The 19,700-nt window shown below is 38.6% G+C and overlaps 1 long non-coding RNA gene across 2 annotated transcripts in view; it reads right to left on the bottom strand.

Moving 5' to 3' along the window:
• The window catches only part of LOC141420701 (uncharacterized), a 67,527-nt gene extending 50,088 nt beyond the window's left edge, over window positions 1–17,439 (bottom strand). For both annotated transcript variants that reach the window (XR_012445232.1, XR_012445231.1), the window contains exons 1-2: window positions 17,344–17,439; window positions 8,144–8,282 (exon numbers count right to left, since the gene is read on the bottom strand). This is a non-coding gene — a long non-coding RNA (uncharacterized lncRNA). The remainder of the gene's footprint in view (window positions 1–8,143; window positions 8,283–17,343) is intronic.
• Window positions 17,440–19,700: the final 2,261 nt, after the last annotated feature.

Here is a 19,700-nt window from a genome sequence, read left to right as displayed (position 1 = left end):
CTCCTATCTCAAATCCTGGATACCTTGCACCTGCCAGTGCATTTGCCGCACTGTTTCCCATCCTAGCTCACACCAGAGCAAGTCTTAAAAATTGCACTGAAACTGCATCTCCATTGTATCATTTTTATAATGTCTGCTTCTTTAGTTTACTCCTGCACTATCTGTTGGTGAGCAGGCTCACTAAAAATATGGGTTCTAATCTAAGCCTAGTAGTGTGGCACATGTCTCTATTTACAGCAATTGGGAGGCTGAGGCAGAAGGATCATGAATTTGAGGCCAGCCTATGCTACATAGTGAGACCTTGTCTCAAAAAGTGGTGGTGGGGGGGTGAGAGTGTTCTGAAATGGAGATTTGCATGCTGGAAGATATTGGTGAGTACTTCTACAAGTGAAGGCAGTAACATGGAGCAGCAGAAGAAGGATTGTAGTAGTTACAATAAAGCCCTTACCAACACCATGGGCTGCTTTGAATATTGGGTATCTCTTCCAAGTTTACCTGAGTTGATACAAAAGTACTGGGACTTTATGCCCTACATTTAACAGTATCCTGGGGATGGGGGTTGCCACCAGAAAGGCAGAAGACTTTGGGCAAGGCAGCTCTCTTCCACTGAAGGCAATTCCCTGAGAGGGGCTCAGCTGAGAGTACTTACCTCCCATACTCCCAGCGCTGGGGAAAGAGTATTGTTGATTCTGAATGTCATAGATTGGGCTGATAAGGCAAGCAAAGAACCTAGGATGCAAAATTTAAGGAGGCAGCCATTTTCAGTTGCCACCTACACAAGCACAACTCTGGTTGTGAGTGCCTCATAAATGTGCCTTGTTTGCCTCACCTGCACAGCATCCCCTGAGGTATGTAAGACACTTAACCTAGGGTCTGGCATATGTTGAGTGCTTGGTAATTATTTGTTATTACTGTCACTATTGATTTTGTGATTGCTATACAGTTCAGCACAGCTGAGTTTTCCACATAGCTAGGACAGCATGGCTGGCTAAGTGAAAGTGACTTTTAAATCCTGGCTCTTTGTTTCATAAGCCTGGCATCTTCTTTTTAATGATGGAAATGCCTTTTTAGAAGCAGGAGCTGGGATAGACCATTGGTTTACTGGAGGGAGCTTTTGTTTTTCTTGTCCCTTCTTTATTGGAGCAAGCTTTCTCTTGCTTCTGGTTACTACTGAACCTAACTGGGGCTAACTGGGGTTGATTGGAGATTCAGAAAAGAGACAGGATAGACAGACAGAAAGTGGGATCCAGGTGTGTTGGGCACTCTGGTGGAGACGCACAACCCGCATTGCTTCTTTTCTCTGTCTTTATTCTTTAAGGCCTTACTCCTTGCAGTTTTTTAAAACCTTGCTTCTAAAGTCTTCTTTAAAAGCTTGCTTAAAACCTCTTTCCTTAGACTTGCTCTGTCCCATGTTTTCTTTTAGCTGTTCCTTAGCTTAATTGCTCTTAAAGTCATTTGCCCCCAGGCTTGCACTGTCTCATCTCTCTTTTGCTCTCTTTAAGCCTCGGTGCTCAAACTTGCAAACAGCTGCACCTACAACTTGCACAGCATAACCCTTAAAGTCTCTGTCCTTAGACTTGTAATGTAAAGTTCTTTCTTTGGCTCAGCTTTTCTAGGCCTATGTATAAAGTTCTTTCTTTAGCTTAGCTTTTCTAAGGCCTTTGTTAAAGTTCTCAGTGCAGACTTTCTATCAACTCCCCTTTAGCAATTTTCCCACAGCAACTCTTTTCCCTTTTAAAAGCTTCGCACACCAAAAATGCAAAAGCCAAAGGCAAAAGCCTCATGTTCCAAAGCAAAAGCCAAAAGCCAAAGCCCAACGTAAAAGCCAAAGTCAAAAAGCCCCTCTTCCTCCTTCAGGGGTCTTATAAACAGCCATAAGCAGGTGGAGCAGTGGCTCTCAGGGAGGGGCATGACATTGTAACAGGAGAAACCTGCTTTCTCTGAATGTAAACAATTTAGGAGATGCAGCTGTTCTGCTTTTTCTCTGTGACTGGGGCTGTGCCTATCTCAGCCTACAGATAAAAGCAATTAAGCTGCATCTTGCCTTGCTTATGTCCAGTTCTCATAGGCTTTTTATAATCTGCTCTCCACAGTTTACTACCCGACTTTACTAATAGAACTCCAACATGTTGGGTGTTGGATTGGTGCTTCAGGGGATACTGGCTCCTCTCCAGCCCAAGGTAAATTCTAATTGGCCTAAGCTTAACATTGTGGTCCTATTCCTGTTGTCATTGGTTTAAGGATGGACACATGCTACAATTCTGGCCAATGAGGTAAGGGGAAGTGTTTTGGAGGGTTCTGGGAAATATTTTCCTCATTGGTTATAAATAAAATTCTCCTGAAAAATTATCCTGTGGTTGCTGTCTATTCTCCATTCCTAGGACTATGTAAGCCATCTTGGATTCCTGAAAGGATCTAGTTATTAGGTCAAATCAATACTCTGAGGATCTCACCAAGGGAAAGAAGGAAAGATTATGGCTTTTAATACATTTTTTGAAACAGAAACTAACTGTGTAACCCAGACTGGCTTTGAACACATGATACTCTAGCCCTCTCCCTGCTGAGTGCTAGGATTATAGGCAAGCACTACCACACTCAACTTTAATGACATTTTTAAAGTTCCTAAACCCTAGGATCTCCATACTATGACCTTTTGTTGTATGAAAAATGATTTCTTATTCACTTAAGGTACTGTGAGTTGTTTTTTGTTACCTGTAGCCAAATGGACCCTATTGTAACTGATGCAGTAATACCAGCTATCTGATTAATATACAGTATAATCATGGGTGAAATGTCATGGCGAAGTCTCTTTGAACAACGAATGTGCACTTGAAGAATGAAAAACTGGAATGAGAAACAGGTCCTGTTGGGGGGATGAGCAATAGAGTGTGTGTGGATGGGGTAAATGTAAAAGGGAAAATAAGATAAACATACCTTATATAGTTTTATGTAAACAGTATAATGAAATGTATTAAGATTATTTTAAGTGGGGAGAGGGTAGTGGAGGAAATGATGGAAGGGACAAAACTAATTAAAGTACATTTTAAACATGTATGCAAATGGACAATGAAACCATCTGTACCACTAACATATACTAAAAAATGTTAAGAAATAAAATAATACCCAATGGGGGGGAAAAAAAGCATAGCATGTAAGGTGATGAATTGCCAGTATAATTTATTACCTACATTAGCATATAATTTACATAAATTAGCAGGTGCATTATATAATGTCTTTATCAACCCAACAGAATTGGTCTAGAACATTCACTCCAGACCTCATCTGCCTAGAGTCACAGTGAAGCTTGCATTTTGACATGTAGTTCCACATTTGTTAAGTTTTTAGAAGGTAAGTCCCAACCAGAATGGGGAAATAAAAGACTAACCAGAGTCTATCTAGATAACATCTTGCTCCTGACACTGGTCTGAACGTTCTTGCCCTAAAAGAGGGGTACCCATGCTATAAGAGGAGTAACCCCAGTGGAGAGGGTAGAACTGAGCAAGTTTCAGGAGATGGCACTAAAATGGGAGGACAAAACTAGATGTAGAATATTACACAGAGTTGGGAGATAGAGGAAGGTGGGCTTGATGGAGGAAGGTAGGTTTGACTGAGGGGTTCTCTCTGATGATGCAATGACAATCAGGTAATTGACAGATGACCAACTTTTGATGCATATGGAGCTCAGAAGCCAACAAATTATTTGGGGAGGGTTGCAGTACTGGTGCTTGAATTCAGGGCCTCCTGAGCCATGTTCCTAGTTCTTTTTTGCTTTAGTTTACTTTTACATAGCGTCAAAAGGTCTCACGCTTTTATCTGGGGAACCAGTCTCAGATTGTAATCTTCCCATCTCTACCTTCAGAGTAACTTGGATTACAGTTGCTTCACCACACCCTGCTTATTTGCTAAAATGAGGGTCTCACTAACTGTTTTGCCTGGGCTATCCTCAAACCACAATCTTCCCATCTCTACCTGCTATGTAGCTGAAATTACAGATATGTGCCACAATGCCTGGTCCCCCAAATTCTTTATTCAAGGAATCAATCCCTGTCTTCCATATGGTCCATAGGCATGAACTCGTGGAAGTAAGGTATTGCTTTACCTGTTGGTCATAGCTGTTGGTGTGGGGACAGACAGCTGACCCAAACTGGGCTAATCATTTTCTCTCTTGGGTACTGTGGAGTTGTGACTATGAGATAAAGCTGTTCTTTATAGATCCAACTGTGAGAGCTTTGGAGTGGCCATCTTCTGCCCATGATGAAAAGAGATAAACAAAAGAAGGCCATTCTGCAGAGAAAGGAAGATAGTTCTCTTTTTGCCTCTAGTCCTGGCCTCTCCTCTGAGTATCTGTTGCATGTATAATTTTTGTACCTCATTTGGTTCCTCTTTTGTAATGTTATTATCATTTCATATTTGTATTGCTTTCCACTACAACTGCATTCATTCCAAAGGCTTTTCTTCCTGTGAGTTCAGACTTGAGTTTATTTACAATCAGCAGTTAATTAGAACTGTCAGCCAAAATGTTACAAATGCTGTTATTTGAGCACTCAAAGACAGCACTGGAGCAGATAACAGAGGAGCTGTGACACCTGGTGTTGATAATACTCTCTCATTTCACCTCAGAGGGCCCCATTGTCCTCACACTGGCAGGTTTTGTGTTTTCCTGTGTATCCTCTGTGCCTTTATTCCCTTAGAGTTTTTGTGAATGTCCTTGCCCTTGCACTTCCTCTGGAAGCTCTGTTGCCAAGAAACAAGGAAAGGCCAAAGCTCTTGACGAGAAATTCAGTGTTAATAAGAGAAAGGAGAAGGAAAATTGGCAGACATTAGATATACTTTGGCTTGCTTACATCCATACCACGTCTGATTTTTTGACATCACCAAGAAAGTCAAGGAAATTGGGAGGGATACAACAATTACCAGGGGTTTGACAATAACAAGAATGGAATTGGCGCTCAGTCCCTGAATTGGACACAGTCAATCCTGCATCATAGTTTCGATGTAAACAAAAGCTTTGGATATGGTTGGAGAGATGGTTTGGAAACATTTGAAATTGACATATGTTCTTGATACCGGGATGATGGATATGTACATTTTAATTTTTATTCTACATTATAATAATTTTTTGAGACAGGGTCTCCCTATGTAGCCCAACCTGCCCTGAAACTGGATCTTCCTGTCTCAACCTCCTGAGTGTTGGGATTATAGAAGTGTACCACCACACCCAGCTCTACAATATTTAAAGTAATTATTTTTATATGGAAACAACACATGCATTAGTGGATCCAACTAAATGTGTTAATTTGACATTATTTCTAAAATTTTTAAAAATTACTAAAATAAGAGTTTTTTTCTCCTTCTGGTGGCCTCAGAGCCTATCAGCCTACTTTACAGAGTGTGTGTGTTGTGGAAATAGAATAAGGGGTGGAAAAATGCATGTGCTCTTGATGGGTCACTTCATTACTCTGCTGTGTACTCATTACCACCACCAGTACTAACATGAAGCTTCTTGGATGAGGCCAGGAAACAGGCCCCTCATAACTTTGAAGTTAGGATTTGAATATTTTCATGATGAAGGAGGAGGAAAAGGAAATACCAATCAAATTAATCAGTAGCCACAGCAAAAATGCCCTGCCCTCCCTGGGGTCTAATTCACTTGTCCTTCTTCCTGCTGGTTTTCCCCCATGGACCTTCTTTTCCACTGGAAATAGGAGACAACTACTTATCTAGCTGACACTCTTGGGCACTGCTCCAAGAGAAGCTGATGGGCAAAATCTGACCAGGAGTGAGGCAAACCTGCTAAGATCACTTTTATTCCCTCTCTTTATTTCCAGGAAAGAGAGAAGAAAAAATTTCAAGCTATACATTTTATACTTTTAAGCCTTTTTTTCCCACATTCCATGGCTATACATTAGAAACATCTGTAGTACTTTAAGAAAATAGTGATATGAAAACCTACTCCCAGAGGTTCTGACTTAATTAGTATGGGGTAGGACTCAGGAAATTGTATTTTTTCAAGATCCCCTGCTGATTCTAATGTGTAGCCAGAAAGGAAAGTTGGTTTAGTGCTTGGGTTCAGTGTTTCTCCTCTTTTATCAGTGTGTCCCTGGGCAGTTTTCCCTGAGTCCTGAACTGCTTGGTAAGAAACTTGTGCGGCATATGGATTACTTGAAGGCCACATTGATTAGACAGGACTGTTAAGTTAACCTCTGCTCAAAAGTGATATGTTCTGAGCTGTGCAGGGTGGTACATACCTGTAATTCCAGTACTCTGGAGGCTGAGGCTGGAGGATTATGAGTTCAAGGGCTACATAGTGAGACCCTGTCTTGAAAGGAAGGAAGGAAGGAAGGAAGGAAGCAAACAAGGAAGGAAGGAAGAAAGGAAGGAAAGAACAGAGGGAGCGAGAAAGGGAGGAAGGAAAGAAGAGAAAGAGGACAGAAAGGGAAGTTCTGCATGTTCTGTATGCTCATGCTCTCACAGAACTTCAGCCTCTGCAGCCCTAGGTGATCTCATGGCTCTGAGCCATTCCAAGCCAGAATGATGGTTCTTGGATAATGGGCCAGAAAGTTAGTGGACTCAGAAATGCTTCTCTTAAATTCAGCATACTGTATGTGGAATGTTTTAGCCTTTAGTTGGGAGGAATGTATCTGTCTTAACTTGCCAGACAATGGGCAAATATGAGAATTGCTGCAGCTGTATTTTCTTTTCTTTTTTTTTTTTTGCTTGGGAGTGGAATTCAGAGCCAGAGCTCATGGGTCCTAAAATTAGTATCTATTATAAAGCTGAAGTGTTACATATGATGACCACATTCTACTGGTGATGTTTGCTCTTGCTCTTTTTCTTTTCACTTAATTTCTTGTCACAGCTTTGACCACATCTCCTAATTCTACAGGTTTCTCCCAATTTTCAGTTTATGACCTATCAGAAATTTCCACCTGGAAATGTCAGGGGCTCCCTCAAAACTCAACATTTATAAATCTGAACATCCTCAAAACACTCTCCTTCTCTCACCATTCCTATCTTGGTTAGCAGCAGCTCCATACACCCCATCACTGGGACTGAACATATCAGAGTCCATGTAAACTTCATTGTAACCCAGTCTTTAATGAATGTCTGTTGAGCACTTTTTGTGTGGTAGTCACTATTTGTGTAGTGAATAAGGCAGACAAGAGCCTTCTCTGATGGAGCTTGCAGTCTTGTATGGAGAAGACACTACTTTCAGGTATTGAGCAGTGCTATGAAAAAATAAAGCAATGGGAGAGAGAGTGATGGGAGAAGCTATTTTAGAAAGAAAGCCTTCTTGGAAAGGCAATTGAATGATGAGCAGGATCATGAAGACATGGAGGAATAATTCAAGATAAAGGGAACAGTGAGTACCTGGGCCCTGAGACAATCTAAAAACCTGAGAGACCAGTGTCTAGAGCACAGTGGGCAACTGAAGATGAAGGGAACCATACCATGTTACACTTGTAGGATATGGTAAAGATAATAGACCTAATTGCATTTTACTTTAGTCAACATCTTTTATTCACTCACTCTCCTAGCTATTTTTTGGGGGAGAGGGTCAAGAACCTGTTACATCTTATCTAGATTTTCAATCTTCTCAACTTTTCTACCTCTTACTCCTTGGACTCCTTTGCTGGCCCATCCTTTCCTCTTCACCCTTTAATTCTTAGCAGACCCCAAACATGTTTCCTGTCTCTTGTAGAAGTACTGCCTCTGACTAGTTTTCCACAGCTTCTCTTTTGACCCAGGAGAGCAGAATATTTGGTTCCTTATATCTTAGTATATTAGTATAATTAGAAATGGCAAGTTTCTTTTTGATAGAAGGATTGATTTCCTTTTTAACCTATACTCATTCTTCTCCTACACCCCCATTTTAATATGTATCTTTTCATTTGGATGTGTTCTTATGAAATTATCTTTTTGCATGTACTTACTTTAAATTTTATAAATGATATAATATTTCTTCCATTTTCTTTCCTGCTTTTTCATTGTGCACTATAGCTTTAAGAGCTATCCATGGAGACATGTGTATGTCTAATCTGTTGCTCCTAACAATGATAGTATTTCATAGTGTACACATTAACCCAGGTAGCCTGGACTATGCCGAACTAACTAATACAATCCCAAAACCATGGTGGCTTACCACATAAATGTTTATTTATTATTCATGCAGGTAGGTCTGGCAGTTCTTCAGGACCGTTTTCTTCTAACCCACAATTCAGGGTTCCCTACTGCTTCCATCTTACAGTTGTGTCATTTGGAACATGGTACTTTCAGAGTTGCTGAGGCAGAGAAGAAGGGTATTAGAAGAATCCATACCATTAACGCATTTCACTGCTACTCACAGCACATTGGCCAAATTCATTAAATGGCCCTGATCAACTGTGTGGGGGCTGAGAAATATGGCAAGTGCTTTGACAGCCAGTGGGCTATAAGTACCTCTGATCCAGTGAGTATTCCCTATAGTTTATCTACACACCGTCCAGAAGGTAGGCATTTAGCTCCCCACTATCGTGAACAATGCTACAGTGAATATTTTTGTTCTATACTGTCATGAACCTAGGTGAGGATTTGTATTGGGTTAAATGATGGCTCCCCCCACAACTAGGTCAATATCCTAACCACTGCAACCTGTGAATGTGACTCTGGGAAAAGGATCTTTGTAAGTATAATTAAATTAAGTATCTTGAGATGAGATCATCCAGGATGATACAGCTAGGTCCCAATCCAATGACAAGTATCAGTCTAAGAATCAGAAGAGAAGACACAAACTACAAGGAGAAGACAGAGGCAACAATTGGAGAGATGCACTCACAACCAAGGAAAACCCAGAGCCACCAGAATGTTGAAGAGATAGATTCTTCTGTAGAACTCCCAGAGAGAGTGTAACCATGATTTCAGACTTCTGGCCTCCAGAACCATGAGAGAATACATTTCTGTTACCTTAAGCCATCAATTTCATGGTATTTTTTTAAGGTAGCCCTAGGTAACTAATGCATATTTTGGTACCTGGAAGTGAGATGCTGCTATAACAAACACTAAAACTGGAATTGGTAAATGTTTAAATGCTGGAAGAATTTTGAGGCACAAGGTAGAAAAAGTCACATTCTTGTGAGGGCTTTGAAGGAAGTGAGGGCATGGTAGAGAACACTTTTATGGTCTTAGAGAATGCATTAATTCTATAAAGAGTTTGTTGCCAGAAGGAAAAAAAGAACATGTTATTAGAAACTGAAGGAAAGGTAATTTTTGTTACATACTGGCATAAAGCTTGGCTGAATTGTGTCTTCTGCATTGTATGGACAACAGAACTTGTAAGTAATGAGCTTGGATATTTAGCTGAGCAGATTTCCAAGAAAAGTGTTGAAAATGCAGGGTGGTTTTTCTTTGCTGTTTATAATAAAATGCAAGTGGAAAGATAAATTAAGGAGGGAACTGTTAATAAAAAAATAACAAGTACTTTAATTTCAGAAGCTCTCAGTCTATCTGGATTGAAAAGGATGCTAAAATTAGGAGATTTGCTATTAGCAAATGCTCTATAGAGAGAAGGCCATGTGTGTGGCTAGACAACCTTTTACTAAAGAGATAAAGCATGTGACTCATCAATATATTCAACCATTTTAGCAGAAGCCAGGAATAAAAAAAATGTAAGCTCTGTGAGACCCTTTATGTCTAACAGCAAGGATTCCAGTGATTCTCCACAGGAGACATAGGTTTTTTTTTTAGTATAACAGCAGAAACAATGCTTGGACTGAAAATGATAATTAAGATGAAATGAGAGATTATCAGACTCATAACATTCCATAGGCAGGAAATGGGCTACTAAGCTACAAACATGTGTAACCCTTTAAGGGAAAGGAAGAATGACTCTGAGATATGACTGGAAGCCCAAAGAACAGGCATCTTTGGGCTCAAAGAGTGGAGCCAGCACAGACCCAAAGGACAGCCTATCAAGGGCCCACAGAGAGTATCAAATGACAGAGGATTATTCTCAGGTCTTGAAACCTAATGGTACTTGTCCTGTTAGATTTTTTGTTGCTGTTCTTGTTTTGTTTTGAGACATGGCCTTGCTATGTAGCCCAAACTGGCCTTGAACTCATGATTCTCCTGCCTCAGTCTTTCAGGTAGCTGGGATTACAGATGTGTATCACCATGCTTGGCTTCTCCCTGCTAGGTTTTGACTCCCTTGTGATTGGGGTTTCTTTGTTCCTTCCAGTTATTCATTTTAGAATGGGGATGCTTATCCTATGCTTGACCCACCATTGTATTTTAGAAGCAGATAACTTGTTTTTTAGTTCCATGAGTCCACAGGTGGAGAGGAAATTTGCTCCAGGATAGACCATACCTCAAGTTTCACCCATACCTAGTACAGATGATGCAATTTGGAACTTTTTGAGTTGGATGATATTTAGATGAGGCTTGTAACTTAAAGTTGATGCTTCCATGGGTTAAAAAATTGGGGAATTGTTGGTCTGGAGTCATGCTGTGGTTTTCTGCTCCTTGGGCACAGCCTTCACTGAACTCTTCCCTCTGTCCATGATGCTGGGTACACTCTCAGAGTTCCAGGACTCAGCTATGCTGATGTTCTGAGTCCTTGCACTCCAGAATCCACTGCTGCTATGGCTACCTATAGGCCACAGCAGACTTGGTAACAATATGATCCCCTTGTTTAGAATTGCTCTCTCCAAGGGAAAAGGAGAACTGAAGGACCTCAGAAACTTTGCCACTAAGGAACTTGTTGCTGCTGCTGCCTTAAATATATGCAGCCATGGTATCTGAGGCTCCCACAGTCATCCCTAATGTTGACCTTAGCTGACAGAGATATAACACAGAGCAGCCTCAGGAAACAGAGTTGCTGCATCCCACCCACCCAGCACTCTTACATTCTCTGCCAGGTGAAAATATCTCACCTAATATCTAGGAGAAATATCTCAAAGTTCACCCATAAAGCTTGGATTAAGTAACTACACCCTCAAGCTACACCCAATGCTACAAGAACTATGAAAACATGAAAAGACAAGGAAACATAATACCACCAAAGGAGTACAATAATTTTCTAGAAACTACTCCCAGAGAACTGGTGATCTCTGAATGGTCTGAAAAGGAATTGAAGATAATTATTTAAGGAAGCTGACTAGATACAAGAGGACACAGGTGGACACAAGGTATAAATCAGAAAAATAAAAACACATGAACAAGATAAGGAACTCAACAAAAAATAGAAATCCTAGATTTCCTAGAGCTGAAGAATCCAGTGAATGAGATGAGATGAAAGATGCAATAGAGACTCCATTAAATCTGCTGTTGATCACTTCTTTCAAGAATCTGTGAACTTGAAGACAGGTCTTTTGAAAGTATCCAGTCAGCAAAGAAAAGAGATAAAAGGATGAAAAACAAGGTCTACAGAACTTAAGGGATACCATTAAGTGAATCAATATATGCATTGTAGAAGTCTCCAAAAGAGAAGAGAAAGAAAATGGGGACAAGACAGTGGAGATGATGCAAGATGGTGGATTAAAAACTTCCTCCATTTGACTCCAGGAATCATGGTAACAAAAAAGAGACTATGTTCTGAAGAAAGAGAAGGCCATCAGGAATCACAAAAGAGGTGACAGAACAGCTGAAAAGCATAAAGAAATAGAAAAATAACAGAAAGCAGTCTGGAGTTCCAATTCTGACTCCCTATGGACAAGGGGAAGCCAAAACCACAACTTCAAGGTAAATCAGATAGCCCTGGTGACAGATTTGGCAGACCTAGACGCAAGATAACACACACTTTCCACAAACCTTAGACCCAGTCTGTGTTTTGGTGTGATAGTGGTGTGGGGTTTTAGTGTGGTAGTGGTATGATAGTAGTGAGATACTACTAGTACAGGACAGCTTTGGAAAAGAAAGATATGTTGTCACTGTCCATATCTCAGAAAGTGACAGCCAGGTACCATCTTGAGAGAGGGCCTAGTGTTTGAGACTAAGCTACCTGAAAACAAGGAACAATCATGTCTCCTGGAGCCTGGGGACCCTGCCAGTATTTGGGTGGAAGATGGCCATCAGAGGGGTTATGGAAGGGTTAAGGGTAAGATGTGAACTTGCTGAGAAGTTTAAGTTGTGGAGAGTTTAGGCAGTGAAGGACATGGTGATCATGGCCCTGCCCTCTCTGGCAAGAAATGAGCCCCATGCCTGAGTATCACTGCAGAAACAGAGCTCCAAGCTCATTTCTGGTAGCGTGTTCTACCTCTACCTCCCAGCTTCATGGAAGTTGTTACCAGGTGGTACCAAGAGCTCTGAGTCCAGGTCTTGCAGATCATGTGATTTCCACATTCTCCTCCCTTCTACAGGGTGATTAACTGTTGAGTGGGGTCTGAAAGTGCTAAGACAGGCAGGCACAGTGCCTGATTCTCTCAGTTCTTCCCCTCCAGTACACAAGTCAGTGTTCTGTTTGATCTTTCTGATGTCAGACACATTTTAGGGACATCCCTTGGTTTGGATGATTGTTGCCTCTGAGCACATAAACTAGGAGGCCTATGAAGCAAGTAGGAACCTGTCCAACAACAGGCTGCAAAACACTTTTTCTCAGTACACAAAGAAAGGAAGCTTTTAAAGTGAAAGCATTCCTAAAGTGGACAACAGACTCTTGAGTGGCTCTGCCTTCAGTCCACATTCAGCACCAACCTCATACTAAAAACTATAAGAGACTATGGATAGTTTTCTTCTCTCTGAGTGGGGCTTGGGCCCTGAGCATGTGGGTGAATGTTTGACTACTGACCTATATCCTTAGTCCAGTGGTGAGATCTTCAACCCTGCCACTACCTAGTCTTGCCTGAACATTGAGAACACTTCAACTGAATGATTACAGGTGAGTAAAACCTCTAACTAATGACTTGATCTTGGATACACAAAGCCCAGTGCAAAAATGCAGGAAACATGAAAAAAACAAGGCAATGTAATTCTTCCAAAAGTCAACAATTCCACAATAATGGACTCTAATGATAATAAAGTGGATGAAATCTCAGATTAAAATTCAAAAGAATGATCAATGAAATTAAAGAGGACACAAATAAATATCTGAATGAATTCCAACAAAATACAAATAAACAGTTGAATGAAATAAGGAAGACAATTCAGGATCTGAAAGGGGAATTCAACAAAGAATAAATGGAGCCTAAAAGAAAGCAAGAATAACTATATTCATATCTGGCAAAGCAGACTTCAAACCAAAATTAGAAGAGACAATTCATATTGATAAAGGGAACAATATATCAAGAGACTAAAACAATTGCAAACATATATACACCAAACATTAGTGCACCCAATTTCATAAAACAAACACTGCTGGACATAAAAGCACAAGTGCACCCCAAGACAATATTAGTGGGTGATTTCAATACCCCACTGTCACCAACAGATAGGTCATCCTGACCAAAAAAGGTCAGCAAAAAAGTTCAGAAATGACACTATTGATCAAATGTACTTAACAGACATCTACAGAATATTCCTTCCAAGACCCACAGGATGAATATACATTTTTCTTAGCAGCCCATGGAATTTTCTCCAAAATAGATCATATTTTAGTACATAAAGCAAGGCTAAGCAAATATAAGTAAATTGCAATGACCTCCTGTACTTTATCAGATCACAATGGAATCAACAGCAAGATAAACTACAGAAAATATTCAAACACATGGATACTGAAAAATATGCTTTTTAATGATCAGTGGGCCATCAACAAAATAAAAAAAATTCCTAAAATCAAATGAATATGAAAACACAACTTACCAGAACCTTCGAGACACCAAAAAGGCAGTGCTATGGGTAAGGTTTATAACTATGAGTGCCTACATTAAAAAAAATCAGAGAACACAAATAAATAACCTATTGAGATGCATCTCAAGCTGTTAGAAAAACAATGACAGGCCAAAAGAAAAATCAGTAGACAGAAATAATAAAAGTCAGAACAGAAATTAATGAAATGGAGACTAAACAGTACAAAATCAATGAAACAAAGAGTTGGTTCCTTGAAAAGATAGCAAGATTGACAAGCCCTTAGCTAAACTAACCAAAAAGAAAGAGGGAGAAGACCCAAATTTATAAAATTAGAGATGAAAAATGAGAATATTGCCAGGTACCAGTGACTCATGCCCATAAGCCTAGCTACTTGGAAGACTGAGATCAGGAAGATTGTGACTACAGGCCAGCCCAAACAAAAAAGTTTGTGAAATCCCATCTCAACAGAAAAAAGCTGGGGACGGTGGCAAGCACCTGTCATCCCAACTACAGTAGAAAGCTTAAAATAGGAAGATCACAGTCCAGGCCAGCCTTGGCAAAAAGTAAGACCCTATTTCAAAAATAAGCAAAGCAAAAGGGCTGGAGGCATGGCTCAAGCAGATGAGCACCTGCCCTGCAAGCACAAAACTCTGAGTTCAAACTCCAGTACCACAAAAAAAAAAAAAAAAAAAAAAAGAAAGAAAAATTGGTTATCACAAAAAATACCAACAAAATTCAGAGGATCATTAGGGAATATTTTAAGATCTTACATTCAATAAACTGGGAAATCTGAAAGAAATGCATAGATTCCTAGAATTAAACCAAGAGAATACAAACAACTTAAACAGATCTATAAAAAGCAATGAGATTGAAGCAGTAATAAAGAGTCTCCTAACAAAAAGGCCCAGGACCAGATGGATTTACTGCTGAATTCTACTGGACTTTTAAATAACTAACCAGTGCTCCTCAAACCATAAAATAGAAAGGGAGGGAATGCTACCAAACTCATTCTGTAAAGTCAGTATTACCAATACTCAAAGTGAAGTGGAACACAACACCAGCAAAGAAAAAATTATAGACCAATTTCCTTGATTAACAAAAATGCAAAAATTCTCAATAGAATACTTGCAAATTCAACAACACATTAAAAAGATCCTGTACCATGATCAAGTTGGTTTCATTCCAGAGATACAAGGAAGGTTCAATATATACAAATCAATAAATATAATAGTACATAAACAAAATCAAGGACAAAAATCACATGGTCATCCCAATAGATGCAGAAAAAGGCTTTGACATGATAAAAGCCCTGAAGAAACTAAGACTAGAAGGAATGTACTTCAACGTAATAAAGGCTAGATATGACAGACCTATAGCCAACATCATACTAAGTTAGGAAAACTGAAAGCATTTCCTCTGAAGTCAGGAAAAAGACAAGGATGTCCTCCCTTTCCACTCTTATTTAATATAGTGCTTGAATTCTCAGGTAGAGCAATAAGACAAGAGAGAGAAATACAAGGGATACAAACAGGAAAGGAAGAAATAAAATTATCCCTGTTTTCCAAACACTTCACCAAAAAACTCTTAGATTGAGAAACACTTTCCACAAAGTAGAAGGATACAAAATCAACATAGAAGCCTCAGTAGCTTTTCTATATGCCAATAATGAACATGCTGAGAGAGAAACTAGGAAAACAATCTCATTCTGAATAGCTTCAAAAATACCTAATAACTAAGAAGATGAAAGATCTTTACAATGAAAACTATAAAACTTTGAAGAAGACACTAGAAGTTGGAAGGACCCCCTATAGTCATGGATTAGCAGAATTAATATTGTGAAAATAGCTTACTATTGAAAGCAATCTACTAACCAAATTGTCAAAAGAGAATTTTGAAATTAGCAAGAGAAATGTGACATTCTACAAATAAGAAATTTTCCATAGCTGGTTGCCAGTGGCTCACACCAGTAATCCTAGTTACTTGGGAGGCTGAGATCAGGAGGATCATGGTTTGAGGCCAGCCCAGGCAAAAGTTCACAAGATTCCATCTCAACCAATAGCTGGGTGTGGTAGTACATGCCTGTCATCCTAGCTACCTTGAAAGGCTGAGATGGATGGATCACAGTTCCAGGCCAGCCTAGGCAAAAAAGTTCATGAGAGTGCCCCTGAACAGAAAAAAAAGCTGGGTGTGGTGGTACACACCCGTCATCTCAGTTATGGTGGGAAGCCTATAATAGGAAGACTGTGGTCCAGTTTGGCCTAGGCAAAAAGTGAGACCCTATCTCCAAAATCACTGAGCAAAAAGGGCTGGAGGCATGGCTGAAGTAGTAGAGTACCTGACTAGCAAACATGAACCTCTGAGTTCAAAACCCCAATACAAAAAAAAAAAAAAAAGACTCTTCTTTGCATAAATCTCACAGTCTAACAGAAATTGGAGTAAGGCATTCAAAGTGGTATAAGGAAAAAACTCTGTCAACTTAGAATACTTTATCTAGCAAAGCTTTCTTTCAGAAATGAGGATTGGGAAAGACTTTGCCAGATAAACAAATGCTGAAGGAATTCATCACTACTAGACCTGTGTTACAAGAAATGGTAAAGGGAGTTTTTCAGCTGAGATGAAAGAACTAATTGCCAACATAAAAATGTATGGAATGAGAAGGTATAAAGTATAAAATTCACTGGTAATGGTAAATATATAGTCGAGTTCTTAATACTCCAATATGTAATGATGGTATGTAAATCACTTTTAAAAGTTAAAAGACAAAAGTACTAAAAATGTTGCTACAACATTTTATTAGTGGATGCATAGTATGAAAGATACAAATTGTGACATAAAAACATAATGTGGGAGCTGGAGGAAGCAAAATGTAGCTTTTGCATGCGGTTGAAGTCAAGTTGTTATCAGCTTAAAATAGACTGGTATAATTATAAGATGTTTTATGTAGGCCTTATGGTAATTATAGAGAAAAGACCTATAGAAGATGTACAGAAGACAAAGAGAAAGGAATCAAGGCATACCACTACAAAAATACATCACAAAGGAAGAGAGGAAGAGAGAAATAGAGGAACAGAGGAACAAAGGAACCACAATGCAGCCAGAAAAAATTAACACAATGAAAATAATGGATCCCTATCTATCAATAATTATTTTAAATCTAAATGGATTAAATTCTTCCATCAAAAAACATGAAGTTGCTGATTTTTTTTTAAAAATACAACTATATGTTGCCTGGAGAGATTCACTTTAGATTTGAGGACAAACATAGCTGAGAAATAAAGGGATGGAAACATATTCTATGCAAATGATAACCAAAAGTAAGCAGGGGTAGCCATACTTAACATCAAACAAAATAGATTTCAAGTCAAAAACTGTCACAAGAGAGAAAGAAAGTCATTATAAAATGATAAGTGAGTCAACTCATCAATAACAGAGAGAAATAATAAGTGTTATGCACATAAATATATAAAGCAAATATTAATGGAACCAAAAGGAGAAATAAATAGCATTATGATAACAGGATCATCTAGACAGAAAAATCAAGGAAACAGTGGGTTTGAACAATACTACAAACCAAATAAAACTTACAGACATACAGAGGTCATTCCACTGAGCAGCAGAATATGCATTCTTCTCAAACACACACAGGACGTTCTCCAGGACAGATACTTCAGGCCAGAAAACAAACATTAACGATTCAAGATAAGTGAAATAATATGCGGAAGTTGAACAACACTCCTGAACAATCAGTGGGTCAAAAGAGAAGCCAAAATGAAATAAAAAATTATCTTGAGAAAAAAACAAAACAGAAGTATAATATACCTAAACTTAGGAGAGGAAGCAAAAGCAGCTTTAGAAGTTTGTAACAATAAACACCTATATTTTAAAAAAGGAAAGATCTTAAAAATCAGCTTCATGCCTCCAGGAACTAGAAAAAGAAGAAGAAACTAAGTCTGCAGTTAGAAGAAATAATGTAATAACAAAGATCAGAACATAAATAAATATAATAAAGAATTAGAAAAACAATTTAAAGAAGAACAAAACTAATAGTTTAAGATAAGCAAAACTGACAAACCTTTAGTTAGACTAAGATGAAAAGAACATTCAAAATCAGAAATGAAAGAGGAGACATTACACATTCACAAATAAATGGATGGAACTGGAGAACACCATGTTAAGTGAAGTTAGCCAGGCTCCGAAGGCCAAAAATTGCATGTTCTCCTTCATATGTGGATTATAGACCCAAAACAAATGCAGTAATATTATTGGACATGGGTCACACACTAAGGGGAGAGCATGCATGGAAGAAATAGGGAAAGGGAAGGAAACCAAAAACTTGAATGTGGTTGATGTGCTCCCTGTATAGGAGCAAATATAGTAATCTTAAACCAGCAGAGGCCACTATGGGAAGGGGCCCCTTCACTAGGGGAAATAGTAAAGAGGTCTAGTAGGGATGAGCCAATGTGGGTTGCAATACACATGTGCATGGAAGCAACGCTAGGAATCTCTCTGTATAGCTATCTTTGTATCAAACTGGCAAAAATGCTGTCTTTTTAATTGTCTCTTATGTTTTCTCTTCAAAAAAATTGGAAAACAAGAAAGCAGAACAGGTTCTGCCTGGAAGCAAGGGTAGTGGGTTTGGGGGGAGGGGAGAGGGAGGCAGGGCAGGGGGGAGAGGTGGCCCAAACAATGTATACACATATGAATAAATGTAAAAACAATAAAAAAGAAAATGAAATATACTCAAAAAGTAAAAGAAAAAAAAGAGGAGACATTACAACTGATATCATATAAATACAAAGGAGCATAAGAGACTATGATTGGGTAACACAGAAGAATTGGTAATTTCTTAGAAACATACAAACTGCTCAGACTAAATCATGAATAAGTAGGAAATCTGAACAATACAAGTAATAAAATTGAACCAGTAGCAAAAATCTCCCATCAAAGAAAAGCTGAGGAACAAGTAGCTTCATGGGTGAATTCTATCAAACATTTAAAGAAAAAAAACAATAGTACTAATCTAATCCTTCTCAAACTCCAAAAAACTGAAGAAGAAACATTTTCAAATTCACTTTAAGAGGTCAGTATTCCCTTGATACCAAGCCCAAAAAAGTATACTACAAGAATAGAAAGCAATATGCCAATATTCCTGATAAACAGATATGAACACTTTCAATGAAAATACTAGAAAACTGAATTCAATAACACCTTAAAAGGACCATTCATCATGATCAAGTAGATTTATTCTTAGGATGCAAATCAATAATAGTGGTATATCACATTAACAGAATGAAGGATAAAGATCATACAATCATGTCAATAGATGAAGGAAAAGCACTTAACAAAATTCAAAACCCTTTCAGGATAAAACTTCTCAATAAAAATAGGCATAGAAAGGAATATACCTCAACATAATAAAGACCATACATGACAAGCCCCCAGCTAACAGAATATGCCATGGTAAAAAAAGCTGAAAGCTTTTCCTCTAAGATTAAAAAGAAGACAAAGATGCCTGCTCTTGTAAGCTATATTCAACACAGTGCTGGAAATCCTAGCCATAGTCATTAGACAAGAAATAAAAGGCATACAAATTGGAAACAGAAGAAGTAAAATTGTCTCTATTTGCTGATAACAATCTAATATACAGAAAATCCTGATGACTCCACCAAAAAGCTGTTAGATTCAATAAAGGTACAGGACACAAAATCAACACACAAAGTTATAGGTCACAAAATCAACACACTATCATTGGACTGTCTGAAAAATTAAGAAAACTATTCTTTGCAACAGCATCGAAAAGAATAAAATATTTAGAAATAAATTTAGCCAAGGAGATGAAATATCTGCATGCTAAAAATGATAAAATACTGATGAAAGAAAGTGAAGATGCAAATAAATGGAAAGCTATATATATGTCCATGAAGTGATAAAATTAATATTGT

This window comes from Castor canadensis, chromosome 2 (genome assembly GCF_047511655.1).
Source record: "Castor canadensis chromosome 2, mCasCan1.hap1v2, whole genome shotgun sequence".
Taxonomy (NCBI): domain Eukaryota; kingdom Metazoa; phylum Chordata; class Mammalia; order Rodentia; family Castoridae; genus Castor; species Castor canadensis.
The sequence above is the reverse complement of the archived record's forward strand: the minus strand, read 5'-3'. Positions and strand labels throughout refer to the sequence as shown.